The sequence below is a fragment of the Scyliorhinus torazame genome, chromosome 17 (assembly GCF_047496885.1).
Source record: "Scyliorhinus torazame isolate Kashiwa2021f chromosome 17, sScyTor2.1, whole genome shotgun sequence".
NCBI lineage: Eukaryota > Metazoa > Chordata > Chondrichthyes > Carcharhiniformes > Scyliorhinidae > Scyliorhinus > Scyliorhinus torazame.
Window position 1 is genome coordinate 8,924,134 of NC_092723.1, and position 21,062 is coordinate 8,945,195.

The window sequence follows — 21,062 nt, forward strand, 5'->3', positions numbered from 1 at the left end:
GATCTCTTAACATCCCTTTCTTCAAAGATAAGTCCAAAAATATTACAACAGTAAATAATCCCTCAAAATGTTCCTTCAAACTTCCAAGTGACTTAACACTTTTAAACAGAATCACATCAGGTTAAAGGCTTTACTATTATGAGTTTAAATTACCCAAATGATCCAGAGATAGTCTTTCATGGCAGATATCACAGCAAATCCAGCTCACTGCAAAACACAGACACTCCCCAAGCTCCTTTCCTCCAAACTGCAGCTCTCTGGAAACACACAGACGCCCACAAGCTCTTTTTCAAACTGCAGCTCTCTGGAAACACACAGGCACACACAAGCTGCTTTTTCAAACTGCAGCCCTCTGGAAACACACAGGCACACACAAGCTGCTTTTTCAAACTGCAGCCCTCTGGAAACACACAGGCACACACAAGCTGCTTTTTCAAACTGCAGCCCTCTGGAAACACACAGACACACACAAGCTGCTTTTTCAAACTGCAGCTCTCTGGAAACACACAGACACACACAAGCTCTTTTTCAAACTGAAACTTCAAAATGGCTGAGCTGCTCAGCTCCACCCACTCTCTGACATCACTGTTTTCTTAAAGGTACATTGCTTAAACATCCATGTCTTAAAGGTACTCTCACATGACACGCTATCGTGCCCGCCTCTACCACCACCGCCGACAATGCGTTCCAGGCACCCACCACCCTCTGCGTAAAGAGCTTTCCACGCATCTCTCCTTTAAACTTTTCCTCTCTCACCTTGAACTCGTAACCCCTAGTAATTGAGTCCCCCACTCTGGGAAAAAGCTTCTTGCTGTCCACCCTGTCTATACCTCTCATGATTTTGTAGACCTCAATGAGGTCCCCCCTCAACCTCCGTCTTTCTAATGAAAATAATCCTAATCCACTCAACCTCTCTTCATAGCTAGCGCCCTCCATATCAGGCAACATCCTGGTCAACCTCCTCCGCACCTTCTCCAAAGGATCCACATCCTTTTGGTAATGTGGCGACCAGAACTGTACGCAGTATTCCAAATGTGGCCGAACCAAAGTCTTATACAACTGTAACATGACCTGCCATCTGGTTCACCAATGTCCTTTAGGGAAGGAAATCTGCTGTCATTACCTGGTCTGGCCTACATGTGACTCCAGACCTACAGCAATATGGTTGACTCTTAAATGCCCCCTCAAGGGCAATTAGGGATGGGAAATAAATGCTAGCACAGACGGCGACGCCCACATCCCATGAAAGAATAAAAACAATCACAATATGATGGTTCAAGTCCCAGTCCAAGACGTGAACACAGATATCTAGGCTCAGGCTGCAGTGCAGTTCTTTTTTTAAAAAATAATTTTTATTAACGTTTTCACAAAATATCAACAACAAAATGTAAAAGGAACCCAATAGAATTAAATACAAAACAAAACAACCCAGTGCCCCCCTCCCCCCTATACATAAATAATAAATTAACACCCGCCGAAACACATAGCAATCATAGCAAATATATACACCCCCTCAGATCCCCCAGTATAGACAAACAAAAATAAAAAACCAGCCCGGATTGACCCTGGATCCTACCACCCTTGACACCGTCCTCGCCATGCCCTTCCAAAATTCCTCCAGCGCTGGGCATGCCCAGAACATATGGGTGTGGTTTGCTGGGCTCCCTGAGCACATAACACACCTGTCCTCACCCCCCAAAAACCAGCTCATCCTTGTCCCGGTCATGTGTGCCCTGGCAGCACCTTAAACTGTATGAGGCAGAGCCTCGCGCACGAAGAGGAAGAGTTCACCCTGCCTAGGGCATCTGCCCACATCCCCTCCTCGATCTCCGCCCCCAACTTCTCCTCCCACTTACCTTTCAGCTCCTCCACCGAGGCCTCCTCCTGCATCACCTGGTATGTTGCCGAAATCTTCCCCTCTCCAACGCACCCCCCCGAGGGCAACCTGTCCTGTACCGTCCGTGGCGGCAGCAGTGGGAATTCCGCCACTTGCCTCCTGGCAAACGCCCTTACCTGTAGATATCTAAAGGTGTTTCCCGGGGGGAGCCCGTACTTCTCCTCCAGCTCACCCAGGCTCGCGAACTTCCCATCCACAAACAGGTCCCCCAACCTTCTAATCCCTGCCCTGTGCCACCCCGAAAACCCTCCACCTATTCTCCCTGGGACAAACCGGTGATTGCCCCGTATCGGGGTCCACACCGAGGCCCCCACTTCCCCCCTGTGCCACCTCCATTGCCCCCAAATTTTGAGGGTAGCCGCCACCACCGGGCCTGTGGTATACCTCATTGGAGAGAGCGGCAGCGGCGCCGTTGCCAGCGCCTCCAGACTCGTACCCTCACAGGACGCCGTCTCCAGCCGCTTCCATGCCGCCCCCTCCACCTCCACCACCCACTTGGCTGCAGTGCAGTTCTGAGGAAGTGCTGCATTGCAGGAGGTGCCAACCCTCGAATGTGTTGTTAAACTGAGGTCTTGCCTGCCCACCCAGTTGGGTGTAAAAGATCCCATGACATTATTTTGAAGTAGATCAGGGAGTTCTGGGGCGGAGTTCTCCCCCCTCACGCCGGGTGGGAGAATCGCCATGCCGCCCCGACGCCTGCACGCAATTCGCTCCCCCCCCCAAACTGGCGCGGCGAGAATCACGGCTGGCCGCTGGGAGAATCGCCGCTCGCCGTTTGCCACAGGCGAGCGACGATTCTCTGGCCCGGATGGGCCGAGCGGCCTGCCCAATATGAAGGGTTCCCGCTGGCGCCGTCTACACCTGGTCGCTGCTGGCGGGAACAGTGCAGGAACGCTGTGGGCGTGGCCTGTGGGGAGGAGAGGGGTTTCATGCACCGGGGGGGGGCCTCAAATGGGGTCTGGCCCGCGATCGGTGCCCACCGATCGGCCGGCCGGCCTCTTTGAAGGAGGACCTCCTTTCCTCTGCCGCCCTGCAAGATCCATCCGACATCTTCTTGTGGGACGGCCTCGGAGAGGACGGCAACCGCGCATGCGCGGGAGACGCCATTTACGCGGCGCCGCTTTTACGCGGCGCCAAGGCCTGGCGCGCGTAAATCACGCGACACCGCTCCTAGCCCCCCGGTGGCTGGAGAATAGGGGGCTGGGAGCGGGCTCCGACGCCGGAGTGAAACACTCCGGTTTTCACTCCGGCCTCGGTACTTAGACTCCCGATGGGAGAATTGTGCCCAGAGTGTGCAGTCCAATATTACTCCCTCAATCAACATCAGAAAAACAGATTACTTGGGGGGTTATGGTGATTGTCACTTAAAGGGCAACACAGCAGAGTAAGGGTCACCTGGTCTGGGTGACCAATCGAGATTCAGAGAGTGGAATAGCTCCGTGAGACATTTTGGGAGAAAGTTACAGCACATACGCCTGCTGTACAGTTCTTATTAATGAAAACTTTCATGTTGTTGAATGAAATCTGTGCAAGTGCATCTTTATAGCTGGGATTCTTTGGTCTTGTCCGTGACAGAACACGATGTGAGCAAGAATGGAAACATTTGCGTTCCAGCCAAAACTCCAATCACTGTTAGCGACACCAGAAATTCCCGGGCACGAATGAGGACAGAGGATTTGGGCCTTGGTCATTATCACATTCCTGTTGTGGGATTTTGCTGTGTGCAAACTGGCTGCCAAATCCCCTATATTACAGGAGTATCGACACTTCAAAAGTGTTTCATTGGCCGTAAAGTGTCTTGGGAAGTCTTATGGTCATGAAAGACGCTGTATATTGGGGCGGCACGGTGGCGCAGTGGCTAGCACTGCTTTCACACGGTGCCGAGGACCTGGGTTCGACCCTGGCTCCGGGTCACTGTCCGTGTGAAGGCTGCACATTCTCCCGTGTTTGCGTGGGTCTCACAAGCCAAAGATGTGCACGATAGGTGGATTGGCCACGCTATAATTGCCTCTTAATTTAAAAAAATGAAAGGCGCTATATAAATGCAAAACTGGATGCAAATTAAGTAATGCACCTAATGCTTGGATAAACAGGTTAAACAGTGGGTTGAGGTTTTGACCGTAACGCCCTCCATTAACCATTAACATGTACAGAATAGTCGGCTGGCTTAGATACCAATAGAAATAGAGAATTTGTGTTTATAATATATATTCTAAATACAGTCTTGAGCTGTCCTACACCACCTCAAAACTAATACATTGCTTCTGAATTGGATTGGATTTGTTTATTATCATGTGTACCAAGGTACAGTGAAAAGTATTGTCCTGCGTACAGTTCAGACAGTTCAGTCCGCACATGAAAAGAAAATACATAATATGGCAAACATAAAATACACAATGTAAATGCATAGGCCCAGTCATTGGGTGAAGCATACAAGAGTGCAGTACTACTCAGTAGAGAAGATGTGTGAAGAGATCAGATCAGTCCATAAGTCCATCAGTCTATAAGAGGGTTGTTTAGGAGTCTGGTAACAGCGGGAAAGAAGCTGTTTTTGAATCTCTTTGTGTGTGTTCTCAGACTCTGTATCTCCTGCCCGATGAAAGAAGTTGGAAGAGTGAATAGGCCGGGTGGGGGAGGGTCTTTGAATATGTTGCCCGCTTTCCCCAGGCAGCGGGAGGTGTAGATGGAGTCAATGGATGGGGGACGGGTTTGTGTGATGGACTGGGCGGTGTTCACGACTCTCTGAAGTTTCTTGTGGTCTTGGACCGAGCAGTTGCCATATCAGGCTGTGATGCAGCCAGATAGGATGCTTTCTATGGTGTACCTGTAAAAACTGGTAAGAGTCAATGTGGACATGCCGAATTTCCTTAGTTTCCTGAAATGGAGCCATCATCAGTACCACAACAAGAGTCAGCATCTTCAAGGGAGGAAAGTGGCAGAAATGAATCGCTATTATAGATGATCATTGAGGCATTACGTGATGTGTCACTGGTTGCATGTTAATCGATCCAGGTCCAGAACTTGAGGTTAAACCCTGCACTAACCAATGAACTAAAAGTGTTCTCATTGGGATAGCTGCAGAACTCCTGAGTGAATTGAGCTTAAAACTTTGGATCCAAGCACGATGGCGCAGTGGTTAGCACTGCAGCCTCACGGTGCCAAGGTCCCAGGTTCGATCCCGGCTCTGGGTCACTGTCCATGTGGAGTTTGCACATTCTCCCCGTGTTTGCGTGGGTTTCACCCCACAACCCAAAGATGTGCAGGGTAGGTGGATTGGCCACGCTAAATTGCCCCTTAATTGGAAAAAATTGCCCCTTAATTGGAAAAAATTAATTGGGTACTCTAAATTTTAAAAAAAGCTTTGGGTCCAGGTTCTGCGGAGCACATCGCCCAGACTGACCAGAATACATTGTTCATTCCTTTTAAAACCAACAGCCTTACTCCCGGAGATCTCATGGGTGGTTGGTTTGGGAAATTAAAATGTCACATTGGTGCACTGGGAGCACTCTGTCCAAATTGAGATGGAGCCTTTTTTAAAGAGGGGGAGCAGTGAGTTTAATTCGGGTGCATTTACGCTACAAGTGGTCTTAGCTTCACAATAAACCCATTTAGTGTTATGGCCTGAACATTTGAATTGGATGAAACTTTCTCCTTCATGGAGCAGAAATCAACTTCGCTCAACTGGTTGGTTAGCTGCTGATTCCAAATATTTCAATAGATTGTTATTAGAAGCCCCATTTGCACCCTGAATCACGATAGCAGTGATTGGCGCAGGTAGAGATTGGTGAACTTCAGACTGTACTCGCCCACAGGGCTGAATATTATGGGCTATCCCCAGACACGTGAATAGACGGGTGGACCTGTAAATTAGGTTGACGTGCCAGCAGTGATGTACAACAAAGAACAAAGAACAAAGAAATGTACAGCACAGGAACAGGCCCTTCGGCCCTCCAAGCCCATGCCGACCATACTGCCCGACTAAACTACAATCTTCTACACTTCCTGGGTCCGTATCCTTCTATGTACCTGCAGCCCTGTCGCTGGCCTCCGCCCCCGCCATGAGTTTACAGATGTCGGGAGAGGAGGTGGGTGGGCCGCCCAGCCAGGCTCAGTGGAGACCCTTAAGTGGGAAATCCAAGCCCAATTCAGTGTCTCATGCTGCTGCTGCTCCAACTTAATTGGCAGGAGAGAGGCCTGTGCCTAACGTATCGCTCAGCAGGTTTAAACGTGCAGGTTGGGGGCCAATAAAAGGGTTGGGTGCAGCCATCCCTGGCCGCCTGTGTCAATACGAGGTCCACCTCTGGCAATTTTGGCTCCTCGCATCCATCCTATCACTGTCCCACATGCCACACCCCTCCCCCCCTGGGCCTGTCAACCCAATCCAGGTGAGATCCTGGACTTAACTAAGTTTCAGTTAAGCATCTTCCCGAGCTTTCTTTTTTAAATATAAATTTAGAGTACCCAATTCATTTTTTCCAATTAAGGGGCAATTTAGCGTGGCCAATCCACCTACCCTGCACATCTTTGGGCTGTGGGGGCGAAACCCACGCAGGCATGGGGAGAATGTGCAAACTGTACACGGACAGTGACCCAGAGCCGGGATTGAACCTGGGACCTCGGCGCCGTGAGGCAGTAGTGCTAACCACTACTTTTCCCACCATGTTGCGCCCGGTGCCAATCCCGCTCCTCCTGGTGAATAGTGGGAGTGGCTCAAAATGGATTTTGTGCTGGGCGCCGCTGTGCCTGACATGGGCAGCATGGTGATCAGCAGTGGATAGCAGTGTGGGTCTCCAGCGCCAGGGTCCCAGGTTCAATTCCCCACTGGGTCTCTGTCTGTGCGGAGTCTGCACATCCTCCCCGTGTGTGCGTGGGTTTCCTCCGGGTGCTCCGGTTTCCTCCCACAGTCCAAAGACGTGCAGGTTAGGTGGATTGGTCATTTTTTTCCAACTAAGGGGCAATTAGCGTGGCCAATCCACCTGCCCTGCATATCTTTGGGGGTGAGACCCATGCAGAACGCAGGGAGAAAGTGCAAACGGCACACGGATAGTGAACCCGGGGCCAGGATTGAATCTGGGTCCTTGGCAGCAGTGCTAACTACTGCACCACCATGCCGCCCCCTGACATGCTAAGTTGACTTAAATGCCACAATCTAGGGGAGATGCTGAGGGGATGTTTTCCCTTGTGCAGGAATCTAGAACCTGGGGCCACCGTTTCTAAATAAAGTAACCTTCATTTAAGACAGAGAAGACATCTGAGAGAGATGTCAATCCTTAGAATTTTCTTTCACAGAGAACAGTGGAAGCTGGGTCATTGAATATATTTAAAGCTCACTTAGACAGATTTTTGATTTACAAGAGAGTTAAAGATAATGGGGCCGTACGGTGGAGGCAGGTAGGGAAGTGGAGATCAGCCATGATCTTATTGAATGGTGGAGCAGGCTCGAGGGGCCGAATGGTCCACGACTGCTTCTATTTCTTATGTTCCTCACTAGCTGTGAAGCAATTTAGGGCTTCAAAAGATCACAGAAGCTGCTATATAAATGCAAATCTTTATTTTCGAGCACCTTTTAAATCAAACGCTATTCCGTTTGCATCTAATTTTACTGATTCGAGGAATGTAAGGAAATATGTTCAGAGAATCATTTTACTGGAACTCCGGGGTCAAGTAGGACTGTTTATAAAATGGGTTTGCGTTGTTGTGCTGGGGAATCTATGTGTTACGGACCTGACAGAGAGAAGAAAAGCTGAGTCCAAGGATTTTCGGAAGTGTCTGGAGGAGCCTCCGCTGAGCGGGTTAGGGACGTGCAAAACAGAGTGACTGGTAATTAGGCAATCACTCACGCATTAATGTAACATCAGATTCTATATGGCAGGGTTGTACGGAACCTAATCTGAATTAATTTGAAATGAATTGAATTCTCGCCTTGCAAGTCCGATAGATATTAATCATCTGTAAAGCGACACCATTCAATTTGTTGTCATAAATAAAGAATGTCAAATGTAGCTTAGGCAGAAGGGGAGATAGAGAGAGCTGGGCAATAGTCTGATCCCCAGGAATTTTCTCACATTTTATTACCTGCCAGTGCTGTAAGATAGAATTTGTTCTTAAAGGGGATAAAATTGAACTTGCGGTAGAAATGTCAAAAGCGGTGCTAAGCGAATCGGCCGCCTGGTTTGTAAAGTCGCCATAGACCCAGGTGACCATAGGCTGTTTTGCTGGTGGTGATTTAACCTATGGATCACCACACCTCAGGCGAGGGGCGAGGTTGAAAAGGTGGGGCCTTCACGGACAACCTCAGCTGGTATGGGAATTGAACCCGTGATGTTAGCCTCGCTCTGCATCACGAACCAGTTGTCCTGACAACTGAGCTAAACCTGCCCCCCCCCCGCCAACGGGCCTGATTTACATCCTGCCTGTTTTCATTTGCCGTCAGGCAATGTTTAAAAGAATTTACTATCACCCACAACCAACTTCTTTGCGTGTAGACCTACACCGTCACTGTCAGAAGGTTATTCAACTTTGGAGGCTTCATAACCAAGTTCGGACCTAACATAACGCAACGTCCGTCCACAAAAAAAACATTTCCTGGTGGAGGGATTGGACAGCTACCAGCAGTGGGAACCATTTTCTCTCTCTCATCCAGAGACATTAAGCCACTGTTATACCAGCCGAGATTGTTAGGAACCCAATTTCTCCTCAATGATGTAGAATGCGGATGTTTGTGTGTCAGCTGAGAACACTTGGCGTTTAGCTGTCGCTCACGAGACCCAATTTATGCTGTCGGTCAAGTATTGATTTTCTCCATGACATGATTCTGCAAACAGATGTTCAGCCCATGGATAATGTGTGTGTGTGTGTGCACACTTAAGAGAAAATAATGTCATAATTCATTGCCAACACAACACATCCTTCAAATAAACCCACAATAGGAGGAGGAAAAAGATCTTGATGCAGTATTCTAAATGTAGTCTAACTGAGTAAATTAGCACATAATGGTACACTGATTTATATCAAAGAGCCCTGTTAAAATAACCAAAAACCCTACTTGTTTAGGCTATGGTTTTTGGCAATGGTCATGATTCTGTCAGGAAAACACAAGAAATATTTTTCTGTCAGTAATAAATGCCATATTTTGGAGACGGTTGGTTCACATTTGAAGCAACAGAGACTGAGTGACTGTGTGAATCTAAACTGTGGGTTGGAGATGGTAACGAGCCTAGAAATACTTCAAGCAGATCTTTACATTAGAAAGGATGTTTATAGAACAGGAGTCAATCCGAATGGGGTTTCTGGTTCAAAGGATAAGATCTGACGGGTGTAAAGGAAAGGTGTCACAGGTAAGGTATGGGCCGAGGGAATTTACTTTTCTTTTAAATTCTAAAAGTTAAAGTAAAAGAACGAACTTAATCGATCCTGGGAGAGGGCATTGCTAAAGAAACTGGGTGAGGCAATGGAGAGATCAAATGAAGAGAATGGATTTAAGGAGATACTGAAATTTGTGGGGGTAGCTTATTTGGATCACAGCAGGAATAGCTGGTCGACTCCGAGCAAGCAGTGTAAACAAAGCCAGATCTGAAAAGACAACTTCAGAGGGCATTGCAAGAGAAATTAAAGGCACGGTGTGGTAAAGGTTACTGGACCTTTATAGACTTTAAGTTTTATAAGGAGTTGCTGAGCAGATACGGGGAAGATTAGCTCTCAAGGTCATTAAATTAAGATTATTTGGATCTGTTTTAACATATTGGTACCGCCTGGTGACATTGTTGTGTTTAAGTATCATTCTATTTTATTTTATATTTTCCCTCTTACCTGATAAACATTTACTTCACGATAAAATCATCACAAGTAGTCGGGGACATCATTTCTGAATTTCAAAACCTCTCCTCACACTATGCAAATTGTGAAAAAAAAACACGGGGCAGTTGTTTCGGGTGTCCCTTTGGGGATTTTCGTAGCTTGGCATTCGCCGTGACCCGTGCCTTAACAATCCTAAAGGGATTTATGAACTTTTAACGAGAGCGAGAATTCTCCCATAACTGACCACGTAAGTTGCAAATATATTTGCAACTGGGCATTTCTGATAATGATCTTTATTATTGTCACAAGTAGGCTTACATTAACACTGCAATGAGGTTACTGTGAAAATCCCCTAGTCGCCACATTCCGGCGCCTGTTCGGGTACACAGAGGGAGAATTTAGGATGCCTAATTCGCCTAACAACCATGTCTTTCGGGACTTGTGGGGGGAAACTGGAGCACCCGAAGGAAACTCACGCAGACAGGGAGAGAACGTGCAGAGTCTGCACAGACAGTGACCCAAGCCAGAAATCAAACATGGGACTCTGGCGCTGTGAAGCAACAGTGCTAATCACTGTGCTACCGTGCCACCCTTTAAATAACACTGCACTTATCTAATATTAAATACCATTTGCCAGGGCTTAGCTCATTCCCTCAAAGCATCTTGGCTTACTTGCAGTAATTGACTATCTTCTGCAATCCTAATTTTTGCACAAAGGTTTGTATAATCGGGCAGACAGTTTCCTGATGGCAAAGCAATAGTTTGAAAATGAATCTCTTATAGGTCTTCATGTTAAGCAGCGTCCAAACAAATCCATTGTTATTAATAGTGACTTGGTCCCGATTTCCACACTGAGGAGTTCCGCATGCCAGGCTGGCAGTGCCAAAGCGTCCAGGTGGCCCCAGCAGTGTCAGGGTGCCATTCTGCCCAGAGGCAAGCACCTGGGGGCCTCCGATCACCTGGGGGAACTCCACAAGTGCCGTTCCGTCTGGCCCCCATTTGTGGACTCTCGCCCGAGACCTCCAAGGTGAGGGAGTTAGATCCCACGCCTTGGTTAGATTGTGGGAATGGGTATTAGAGTGAGACAAGCTGTCTGACTCTAATATGCAGATTTGCCACAAAGTGATTCCGCCCACAATGGGCAGGATTCACACCGTAACATCTTTCGAGATTGCGTGAGATCTCACGCGGCGTGGGGAGCAGGGTAGATACCAAAAGAATGATCACCCGGCATCTATCGGTCGCGGTGCGCCGCGCTGCCTATCGGTCGCGGTGCGCCGCGCTGCCTATCGGTCGCGGTGCGCCGCGCTGCCTATCGGGCGCAATGCAGTTGGTAGATCACGCTCTCTGTTTTGTAATCTATTGTAAGGTATCTTTCAAAATATTTTTTTCCCCAAACTCCAAGTGAACAATGACTACTGGATACTCTCCTCAATAACCTAGTAAATCTGTCAAAAAATGTCTAGCACATTAGCATGGATAGAGGACTAGCTAACTGATTTCAGTTACAGGGGTCCCTGCCAGGGGTCTCCCTATTACTGGGGTTCCTGCCGGGGGTCTCCCTATTACAGGGATCCCTGTGTGGGGTCTCCCTAGTACAGGGGCCCCTGCCGGGGGTCTCCCTATTACAGGGGTCCCTGTGTGGGGTCTCCCTATTACAGAGGTCCCTGTGTGGGGTCTCCTTATTACAGGGGTCCCTGTGTGGGGTCTCCCTATTATAGGGTCACTGCCGGGGGTCTCCCTATTACAGGGGTCCCTGTGTGGGGTCTCCCTATTACAGGGGTCCCTGCCGGGGGTCTCCCTATTACAGAGGTCCCTGTGTGGGATCTCCTTATTACAGGGGTCCCTGTGTGGGGTCTCCCTATTACAGGGGTCCCTGTGTGGGGTCTCCCTATTATAGGGTCCCTGCTGGGGGTCTCCCTATTACAGGGGTCCCTGTGTGGGGTCTCCCTATTACAGGGGTCCCTGCCGGGGGTCTCCCTATTACAGGGGTCCCTGTGTGGGGTCTCCCTATTACTGGGGACCCTGCTGGGGGTCTCCCTATTACAGGGGTCCCTGCCGGGGGTCTCCCTATTACTGGGGTTCCTGCCGGGGGTCTCCCTATTACAGGGATCCCTGTGTGGGGTCTCCCTAGTACAGGGGCCCCTGCCGGGGGTCTCCCTATTACAGGGGTCCCTGTGTGGGGTCTCCCTATTACAGAGGTCCCTGTGTGGGGTCTCCTTATTACAGGGGTCCCTGTGTGGGGTCTCCCTATTATAGGGTCACTGCCGGGGGTCTCCCTATTACAGGGGTCCCTGTGTGGGGTCTCCCTATTACAGGGGTCCCTGCCGGGGGTCTCCCTATTACAGAGGTCCCTGTGTGGGATCTCCTTATTACAGGGGTCCCTGTGTGGGGTCTCCCTATTACAGGGGTCCCTGTGTGGGGTCTCCCTATTATAGGGTCCCTGCTGGGGGTCTCCCTATTACAGGGGTCCCTGTGTGGGGTCTCCCTATTACAGGGGTCCCTGCCGGGGGTCTCCCTATTACAGGGGTCCCTGTGTGGGGTCTCCCTATTACTGGGGACCCTGCTGGGGGTCTCCCTATTACAGGGGTCCCTGCCGGGGGTCTCCCTATTACAGGGGTCCCTGTGTGGGGTCTCCCTATTACTGGGGACCCTGCCGGGGGTCTCCCTATTGCAGGGGTCCCTGTGTGGGGTCTTATTATTACAGGGGTACCGGGGAGGGGGGTTCAGGTCGCTCCCATACTTGGGGGAAGGGGGTGAACCCAGGCAATCCAGGGGGGGGGCTGCTATGCACTGTGGGAGGGGGGTTTGGGGTCGATTTGCGGTGCGGGAGGTAGGTGGCCTGCCTCAGGACTTCGCTATCAGGCCGCCCGCTCACGTGGTGGCCCGATAGTGGAATTCCCTGGGAATCCCTCCTGTTCCAAACCATGGATAAATTTGCACGGTGTGGAACACTGAATTGCTGACCGGTTTGCGCTCCCAGGGGGATCATAAACTGGTTGTAATTCAGCTCCGGCAGGAGAACAGAGTCTCCCTACAGAAAATCTGGACTGATATCTTAAATCCCAAGAATAGTCTTGTTCGCATCGTTGTGATGGGCCGTCCGCACGCTTCAAAGGAGTTTCAGAGGCACCTGTTCCAATCTACCAGAGGATACCAGAGCACGGCCCAGTACCTCCTGGGCTGAAAGTGACCAGCACCTCACTTTTGGTGCTGTTCCAAAAGGAATACATTTCTCAATTTTGCTACGATAGGGAGATGTTAGGAAATTGGATCAAAGGTATAATGGGCAATTTAGGGGTTAACAGACTGAGGGTAAAAGTGCCAACACTGAGTCAGAGGTATACACTCACACCAGGCCTGACTTGCATTGTCCCAGTCAGATTTAGACTCGTTAAAGAGAATAAACAGGATACTCCTGTTCAGCCGGAGTGATTCACTTAAGATCCATTGTCCTCTTGGACACTCTGATCTGACCAGCCATTAGCCCAATATAGATTCTGATGGCATCTTTTGTCCATTAATTGGAGGTTAATTGCATATTCATAGCATGGCCCTGTTCTTTTGTGTAAACGGGAGTCGCCTTCTTCTGCACTGTAGTGATTGTATGATTAGTGATCTTTATTGAATTCAAATTTCACAATTTCCAATGATGGAGTTTGGGGTCAGAGAAACGTTAGGACAAAAGACCCAATTTTCACCTTGGTATCAGCATGGGTCACAATGACCAAACTTGCATCTATGTAGCACCTTTTGTGACATCACAATCTCCCAAATTGCTTCACTGCCAAACGATGTGCTTCTCTATTGTAGTCACTGTTGTAACATTGGGCAATGTGCACAGCAAGATCCCAGAAATACCAAGGAAATGAATGATCAGATAATCAATCTGTTTTTAGTTTGAGGGCTGAGTGTTGGCCAGGATTCCAGGAAACCGTCTCAACTTCTCTTTGACTAGTTCCACAGGATTGTCAGAGCCACATAAGGGAATGGATGGGCTTGAGTTTGATCTCTTAAGTAAAAGGCAGCACCTCTGATGGTTGAATGTGCTGTCAAAACCTCACTCAAGTGCCATGTGCTTAAATCTCTGGCATGGATCTTGAACCCATAACCTCCTGGTTTCAGAGCTGATGGAGATACACCTGAGCCAAGGGTGACACCTAATTTCATGCTGTAATTCAAGTGAAATTTCTTCTATCTAATAATTCTCCAGCTGGAGATATATAACCTGATGTGATACCTGTCTTAACTGCATTGTTTATTTGACAGAATTTCTTAATAATCTTTATTGTCACAAGTAGGCTTATGTTAACACTGCAATGAAGTTACTGTGAAAAGCCCGTAGTTGCCACACTCCGGTGCCTGTTCGGGTACACAGAGGGAGAATTCAGAATGTCCAATTCACCTAACAGCACGTCTTTCGGGGCTTGTGGGAGGAGACCGCAGGCGCGGGGAGGAAACCCACGCAGACACGGGGAGAACGTGCAGACTCCGCACAGACGGTGACCCAAGCTGGGAATCGAACCCGGGTACCTGGCACGGTGAAGCTACAGTGCTAACCACTGTGCTACCGTACTGTCCATGAGACTTCAAGACTGAGGCTCAGTGAGGAATAAACATCAGCTCAGTCCAACCTCCCATTCACCGAATGATCACTTTATCTGAGAGCTGAGTGGATACCACCTCAGCCGCCGCCAGTCAGCATCCCCCCCCCCCCCCCCCACCCCCACCCAACGCCCCACCCCCCCCACCCTGCAGGTTTCAGTGAACCTCCACAAAGAAATTGAGAGAATAGAGTCATGATTACAAATGCGTGACAGACTGGGAACCAATTAAGCACGAGGGAGCTGTTTTTCATTCTTAAACGGGATTCTGAAATTAGGCAACATTATTAGAGCAAAGGGAGGGCAGCACGGTGGCGCAGTGGGTTAGCACTGCTGCCACACGGCGCTGAGGCCGCAGGTTCGATCCCGGCTCTGGGTCACTGTCCGTGTGGAGTTTGCATTTTCTCCCCCTGTTTGCGTGGGTTTCGCCCCCACAGTCCAACGATGTGCAGGGTAGGTGGATTGGCCACGCTAAATTGCCCCTTAATTGGAAAAACTGAATTGGATGCACTAAATTTAAAAAAAAAAGAAATTAGATCAAAGTGAACGAGCTTCACGCCAAACAGGGACTGCCGGGCAGGTCACTAACCCTTTTCCCTACAGACTCCGATTTTGACAAAAGGTTGTGGCTCCCCTCTATTTCCCAGCTTCACTGCGGCGGGGTGGGGGGGGGGGGGGGGTGGGGGGGGCAGAGATTCACTTTACTTGTCCCTTCCAATTTCGACTGGCGTGACGAGATCCTTCTGCTATTTGGTTCTGTCATTTGATCCTCCTGTCAAGGTGCACTGTGTGAACTGATGGCCATCATAAGCAGTTTGCAGACGCAGGCAGACATAATGCACGCTAAATAATTAATGCAAGATGAAATGTGCAGGATTCTTTCATCTGGTGCACATTCAAATCTCAGGTCATGAAGATGAGAGAGTCGATGGATGGCCAGAGGGGTGAATAATAAACAATGTGTTTGCAGTCCCCTACTGCTGACAGGTCAGTATGTACAGATGTGCTTGTAAACTCGCAGGACTCATCGTGGATGACTGAAATTCACCTCTTTCCTCTCAGTGCTTTGCAGGACACCCAGGTTCCTTTATGTTGTGAAAAATGCAGTGATAACACAGAGTCCATTGATGATACCGCTTGGTGGCATGTGACATCATAGGTGAGATGTTACCATCATCATCAGAAATCTGACAACGGACATGTAAAATGACAGTGAGATACTGTATTGCATGCTTCTGGAGGAGCAGGGATAGAAACATTCTTATTTCCACATTTAACAGAGAATGTACAGCCACCAGAAGTTGCTGTCCAATAGTTCTTCACTGTTATTAACCACAAAACCTGGGCCATTATCGAGTTATTCGTATGTTCAATTGCGAGGTGATCAACAAGGCAGTTTTAAAACACAACATATGTTTACTGAACTAGGAAGAACTACATGAAGAGGACAGTACAACTATTACACAGGTCTTGTTCCCTCGACTACAGGCTAACCCTGACCAAGACCCAAAATCCAGATCTGCACATAAACACCCGATAGGCTAACACTCGCGCGTGCTCCTTCTCCATTGGCTCAGGGCCCACGGAGTATCACCCCTTAAAGGGGACATGAGACCACATTGCTCCCCCGTTAAGTACCCTTGCAGATCCCTGAAATGCAAAGCATAAAATACCTTTATCGCGATTCAGCGGATTCAAGTTAAAATGCCAGGGGGAGTGCCAGGGTGCCACCCTTCCCTGTTCCCAACCACCAGGGGGTTTCCAATGGCTTGGGAGACCCCCCCCCCCGCAAGGTGCAGTTACAACTGGTCCACCCACATTTGTGTATGTCAGTACTAAGCTACACCTTGGCGAAGTCTCCCAGGCGCGGCTGTTGAGACCAGGACGCCGGGGGAATCTGACCTCCGGGTATTTAAGTGAGCCATAAGGATCTGGATCTTGCCGGGCGAAGCGAGTTGGGTGTCTCGCGATCGGCCTGGCGGGGAGCCTGATTTGGGCTCACGCACGATTTACCCATTGCAGCCGGATTTGCGCCCCTTATTTACAATTTTATACAGAGATTTACAGTAAGGGAGCTCATAAGTTAAGTTTATTAGGTGATTTCCTAACTTTTGCCACCAGTCTCAACTTTGTCACTGGGTCTTTCAGATTAGAAGCATCCAAGTCTCCAGCAAGGGCAGGCAAATCGGTAGAGTCTAATACAGGGGTATGGTGACTACCCCTTCAACTCCTTCTGTGGCCCCTGATAACTCTCCTTGAGAAAACCATGCTTCAAGGAAATTACATAAAGCACAGGAACAGACCTCAGTCCATGTCCAATATATAACTATGCACATGACACATATATAAGGTAAATTTAACTGAGACAAGATATTTGGCTTATTTTAGCTCATTCATCTCGGAAGACTGACATTATCCAAACTCTGCATTAAATTGGAGACAATATAAGGAACAGCGACAAATCTCTACTCTCAGACAGGAAAGGTGGCAAATTTCTTTAGTCTTCACCTTTGAAGAGAGTCAGTCCATAGTTAAAGAGACATATTCAATAATATAGAAAAGATAAATCAGGAGTATAATTTTAGTGAAATCCTTGAATGATATCTTAAACGTGGGGCGGCACGGTAGCACAGTGGTTATCACAGTTTCTTCACAGTTCCAAGGTCCCAGGTTCGATTCCCGGCTTGGGTCACTGTCTGTGCGGAGTCTGCACGTTCTCCCCGTGTCTGCGTGGATTTCCTCCGGGTGCTCCGGTTTCCTCCCACAGTCCAAAGATGTGCAGGTTAGGTGGATTGGCCACGATAAATTGCCCTTAGGTTAGGTGGGGTTACTGGGATTGGGTGGAGGTGTGGGCTTAAGTGGGGTGCTCTTTCCAAGAGCCGGTGCAGACTCGATGGGCCGAATGGCCTCCTTCTGTACTGTAGATTCTATGATTCTATGATTCTAAACTTCGTGAGAGATTTTTCACACAAACAAACATCAGCACTTGGAATGGACACAGGCATAGGGACAAAAATGAGTTCTACGAGCGCAGACAGAAATAAAGCTTTTTATTGCTTTTTGAATGCACTCCTTTTAGAGTGCGGAATTTCAGTTTTCAGCCCCACTCGGAATGGGGGAGGCTGTCAGCACGTAGCAAACCCCAAAATTTCAGCGGCATATTTACCAATGGCTTTTTAACCCAGCCACAACATTTGCATCCGGCTTCTGTGGTTTCCCAACCAATTAGAGGTGATGGGCATCTGTTTCCATTCCATTATGTTAAAACGGGGGATTCAGTGGAGCCTTGTGATTGAGGAAAACCCCTGGCTTTCTTTTTCTCTGCTTCCAGCTGATTGGGTGAGTACAGTTATAAATTCCATAATAACAAGGAGCAGAGAAGAAGGCCCCGAGTTACTATTAGTTAATTCCAGTTAATATTATTTGATACCAAAGGATTCATTTAAAATAAAAGGGTAAGACACGGCAGGAGAGCTCCAAGCCGTGGTCTGCTCTTCTTGCTCCATGTGGGAGACTATGAACTTTTCCAATTCCCAGATCCAGCCTGTGTCCAGCGTCTCCAGCTGCAGCTCCTGGAAGCCCAGTTTCGGAGCTGGAGCGGTGCCTTGGGACACCCTGGAGCATCTGCGAGGTGGATACTATCCTGGATAGCACTTGCAGAGAGGTGGTCACACCGCAGGCACGGGCTCCACAGGCAGGAAGGGAATGGGTGACCACCAGGCAGTGCAAGAGGGCTCGGCAGGCAGTGCAGGAATCTCCTCTGCAAAAAAAGATATACTGTTTCGGATACTGTTGAGCGGAATGGCTGCTCGGGGATAACAGCAGCAGCCAAATTCGTAGCACCACGATTGCCTCTGCTGCACAATGGAGGAGCAAATGGTGCAGAAATGCAATAGTCATAAGGGATTCAATTGTGAAGGGAATAGTTGGACTTTTCAGTGGCAGTATATGAGACTCCAGGATGGTATGTTGCCTCTCTCGTCAAGGATGTCTCAGAGAGGTTACAGGACATTCTGGGGGGGAGGGTGAACAGCCAGTGGTTGTTGTACACTTCGGTACCTGCGACATAGGTTAAAAAAAAGGCAATGGTCCTAAAAGCAGGATTTAGGGAGCTAGGAAGCAAGTTGAAAAGTAGCACCTCCAAGGTAGTGATCTCAGGATTACTACCAATGCCACGTGCTAGTCAGAGTCGAAACAGCAGGATATAAAGGAGGAACAAGTGGCTGAAGAGATGGTGTGAGGGGGAGGGTTTCAGAGTCCTGGGTCCGGTTCTGGGGGAAGGTGGGACCTGTACAAACGGGATGGGTGACACTGGGGCAAGACCGGGACTGATGTCCTTTGCGGAGGTGGGGGGGGGGTTAAGCTAATATGGCAGGGGGATGGGAACCTATGTAAGGATTCAGAGCAAGGGAAATCAAGAACAAAAGAAACAGACAGTAAGGAGGAAATGAAAAGTGACAGGCAGAGTAATCAAGGACCAGATCTGATAAACATAGTTGAAGAGGGACAAGGAACGTTAAAAGTACTAGCCTTGAGGTTTTGCAGCTGAACGCTCGGAGCATTTGAAATGAAGTTGATGAAATAGCTGTGCAGACAGATGTACACGGGAATGATATAGTTGGGACCAAAGATGGGAACTAAACATTGAGGGCTATTCAGTGTTTAGGAAGGACAGACAGCAAGGAAAAGGTGGTGGAGTTGCATTGGTGATTAAAGAAGATATTGCTACAATATTGAGAAAAGATATTAGCGCAGACTGTGGAATCTGTATGGGTCAAGTTAAGAAACACCAAGGGACAAAAATCATTTGTGGGGGTGGTATAGAGACCACTAAACTACAGTGGTAATTTTGGAAATAACATTAAACAGGAAATTAAAGATGCATGTGATAAAGGAACATTGGTGATTAAGGATGACTTTAACCTGCATATAGCTTCGGTGAGTCAAATTAGTCACAGTGCAATAGAGGAGGAATTTCTGGAGTGAACACGGGATGATTTTCTGGCCCAATACGGTGAGGAACCAACAAAGGAACAGGCCATCCTGGACTGGGTAGGGTGCAATGTGAAAGGATTAGTTGGCAATCTAGTCATGAGAGAGACCTTGGGGATGAGTGACCATAATATTATAGAATTTTTTTATCAAGGTGGATAGTGAGGTAGTTGAGTCTGAGACCAGGGTCGAGAGGTAATTATGATGCAACGAGGCACGAGTTGGCTATGATGGACTGGGAAACAGCGGGTTTCCTCTGGGTTCTCCGGTTTCCTCCCACAGTCCAAAGATGTGCAGGTTAGGTGAATTGGCCATGGTAAATTGCCCCTTAGAGTCCAGGAATGTGCAAGTTAGGTTATGGGGATAGGGCGGGGGTGTGGCCCTAGGTTGGGTACTCTTTCAGAGAATCGGTGCAAACTTGATGGGCCGAATGGCCTCCTTCTGCCTTGTAGGTTTTTTGTGTTTGCAACATGCAAAGTGCACTATGCTCTTGAACTTTCTCCTGCATATCTGTATACATGAGTGACATAGCATTTAGACTTTTGGGGTGAATGTGTGAATAAACAATCTTCTTTATTTAAACCCACAAAGGTTGCTGCTGTTATTTAAAATGGCTGCACACACGCCGGAGCGCACACATCAGCCCCCCCCCCCCCCGTGGCATGTTCTGCGGCAGTAGAGGTGGCCAGCCATTGGCCGACGATGGGATCTTTCGGTCCTGTCGCTGTAAACGGGTTTCCCATTGCAGGGAACGTGCCGCGGAGGGGTTGGCATTGACCCTCCGCACCGGCGAACGCGCAGCGGTGGAGGGGTGGGTCGCCACCTGTGAGACCGGAAAATCCCGCAGGCGGGAATGGCCAGAAAACCACGCCCATGTGCTGATTAGAGACACCGCGGAATAGGGTGCATGCGTTTCTGTTCTTACCCGACCCTGTCCGGAACACTGGTAGTTTAGAACTCCCCTACACGTGTGCCATCTACTCCCCTTTATAGGAAAATGTGCTGTTGCTTTTAATGGAAAAGCTTTTGAATTTTGACTTGAAAGTCAAGTAGAAGAAAGGTTCTCTGGAGTGAGTTAGTTTTCATTTGTTTCAGAAGTTTTGCCAATGTCCCCAGGTTGCCTTGACTTCACTCAGCTAACTGGACATACAGCCTTGGGTTTGATATCATGAATGGATAGCCAGTCTGTGATTAGACAAGAAGCTTGATAGCCTCTAGTTCAAAGCAAAGCTTCATACGTGTTGGGAAAATGGAGCAAGTTTTTCAAGGAGGCAGAATTTTCAAGCTTTGGCTTATCCCATTGCAAGTATCACTGGGGGTGGGGGGAGGGCTTGACCAGGGGGCTCTTGGCAACCACAAGACTCTTCATGGTGTGGGTCACAGTCTTTAGGAGAAGAGGGAAGGAAAGAGCAGAAACTGTAACTAAAAGAAGGACTGTATAAATCGCATGGCAGCAATATAGACCAGCAACAAATTCAAACAGTAGAATGTTCTGAAGAGAATCAAAAAGGAACATTCCATCCCCCTTCCTCTGGGTGTTTTGTTTCTTCATCTTTGACAAATGCAATAAATCGTATTTAAATCTGATTTAAAAATCTGCTAAGTTTTAATAAATCATTTCCTGCGGCACGGTGGCATAGTGGTCAGTACTGCGGCTTCACTGCGTCACGGTCCCAGGTTCGATTCCCGGCTCGGGTCACTGGCTGTGCGGAGTCTGCACATTCTCCCCGTGTCTGCGTGGGTTTCCTCCGGGCGCTCCGGTTTCCTCCCAC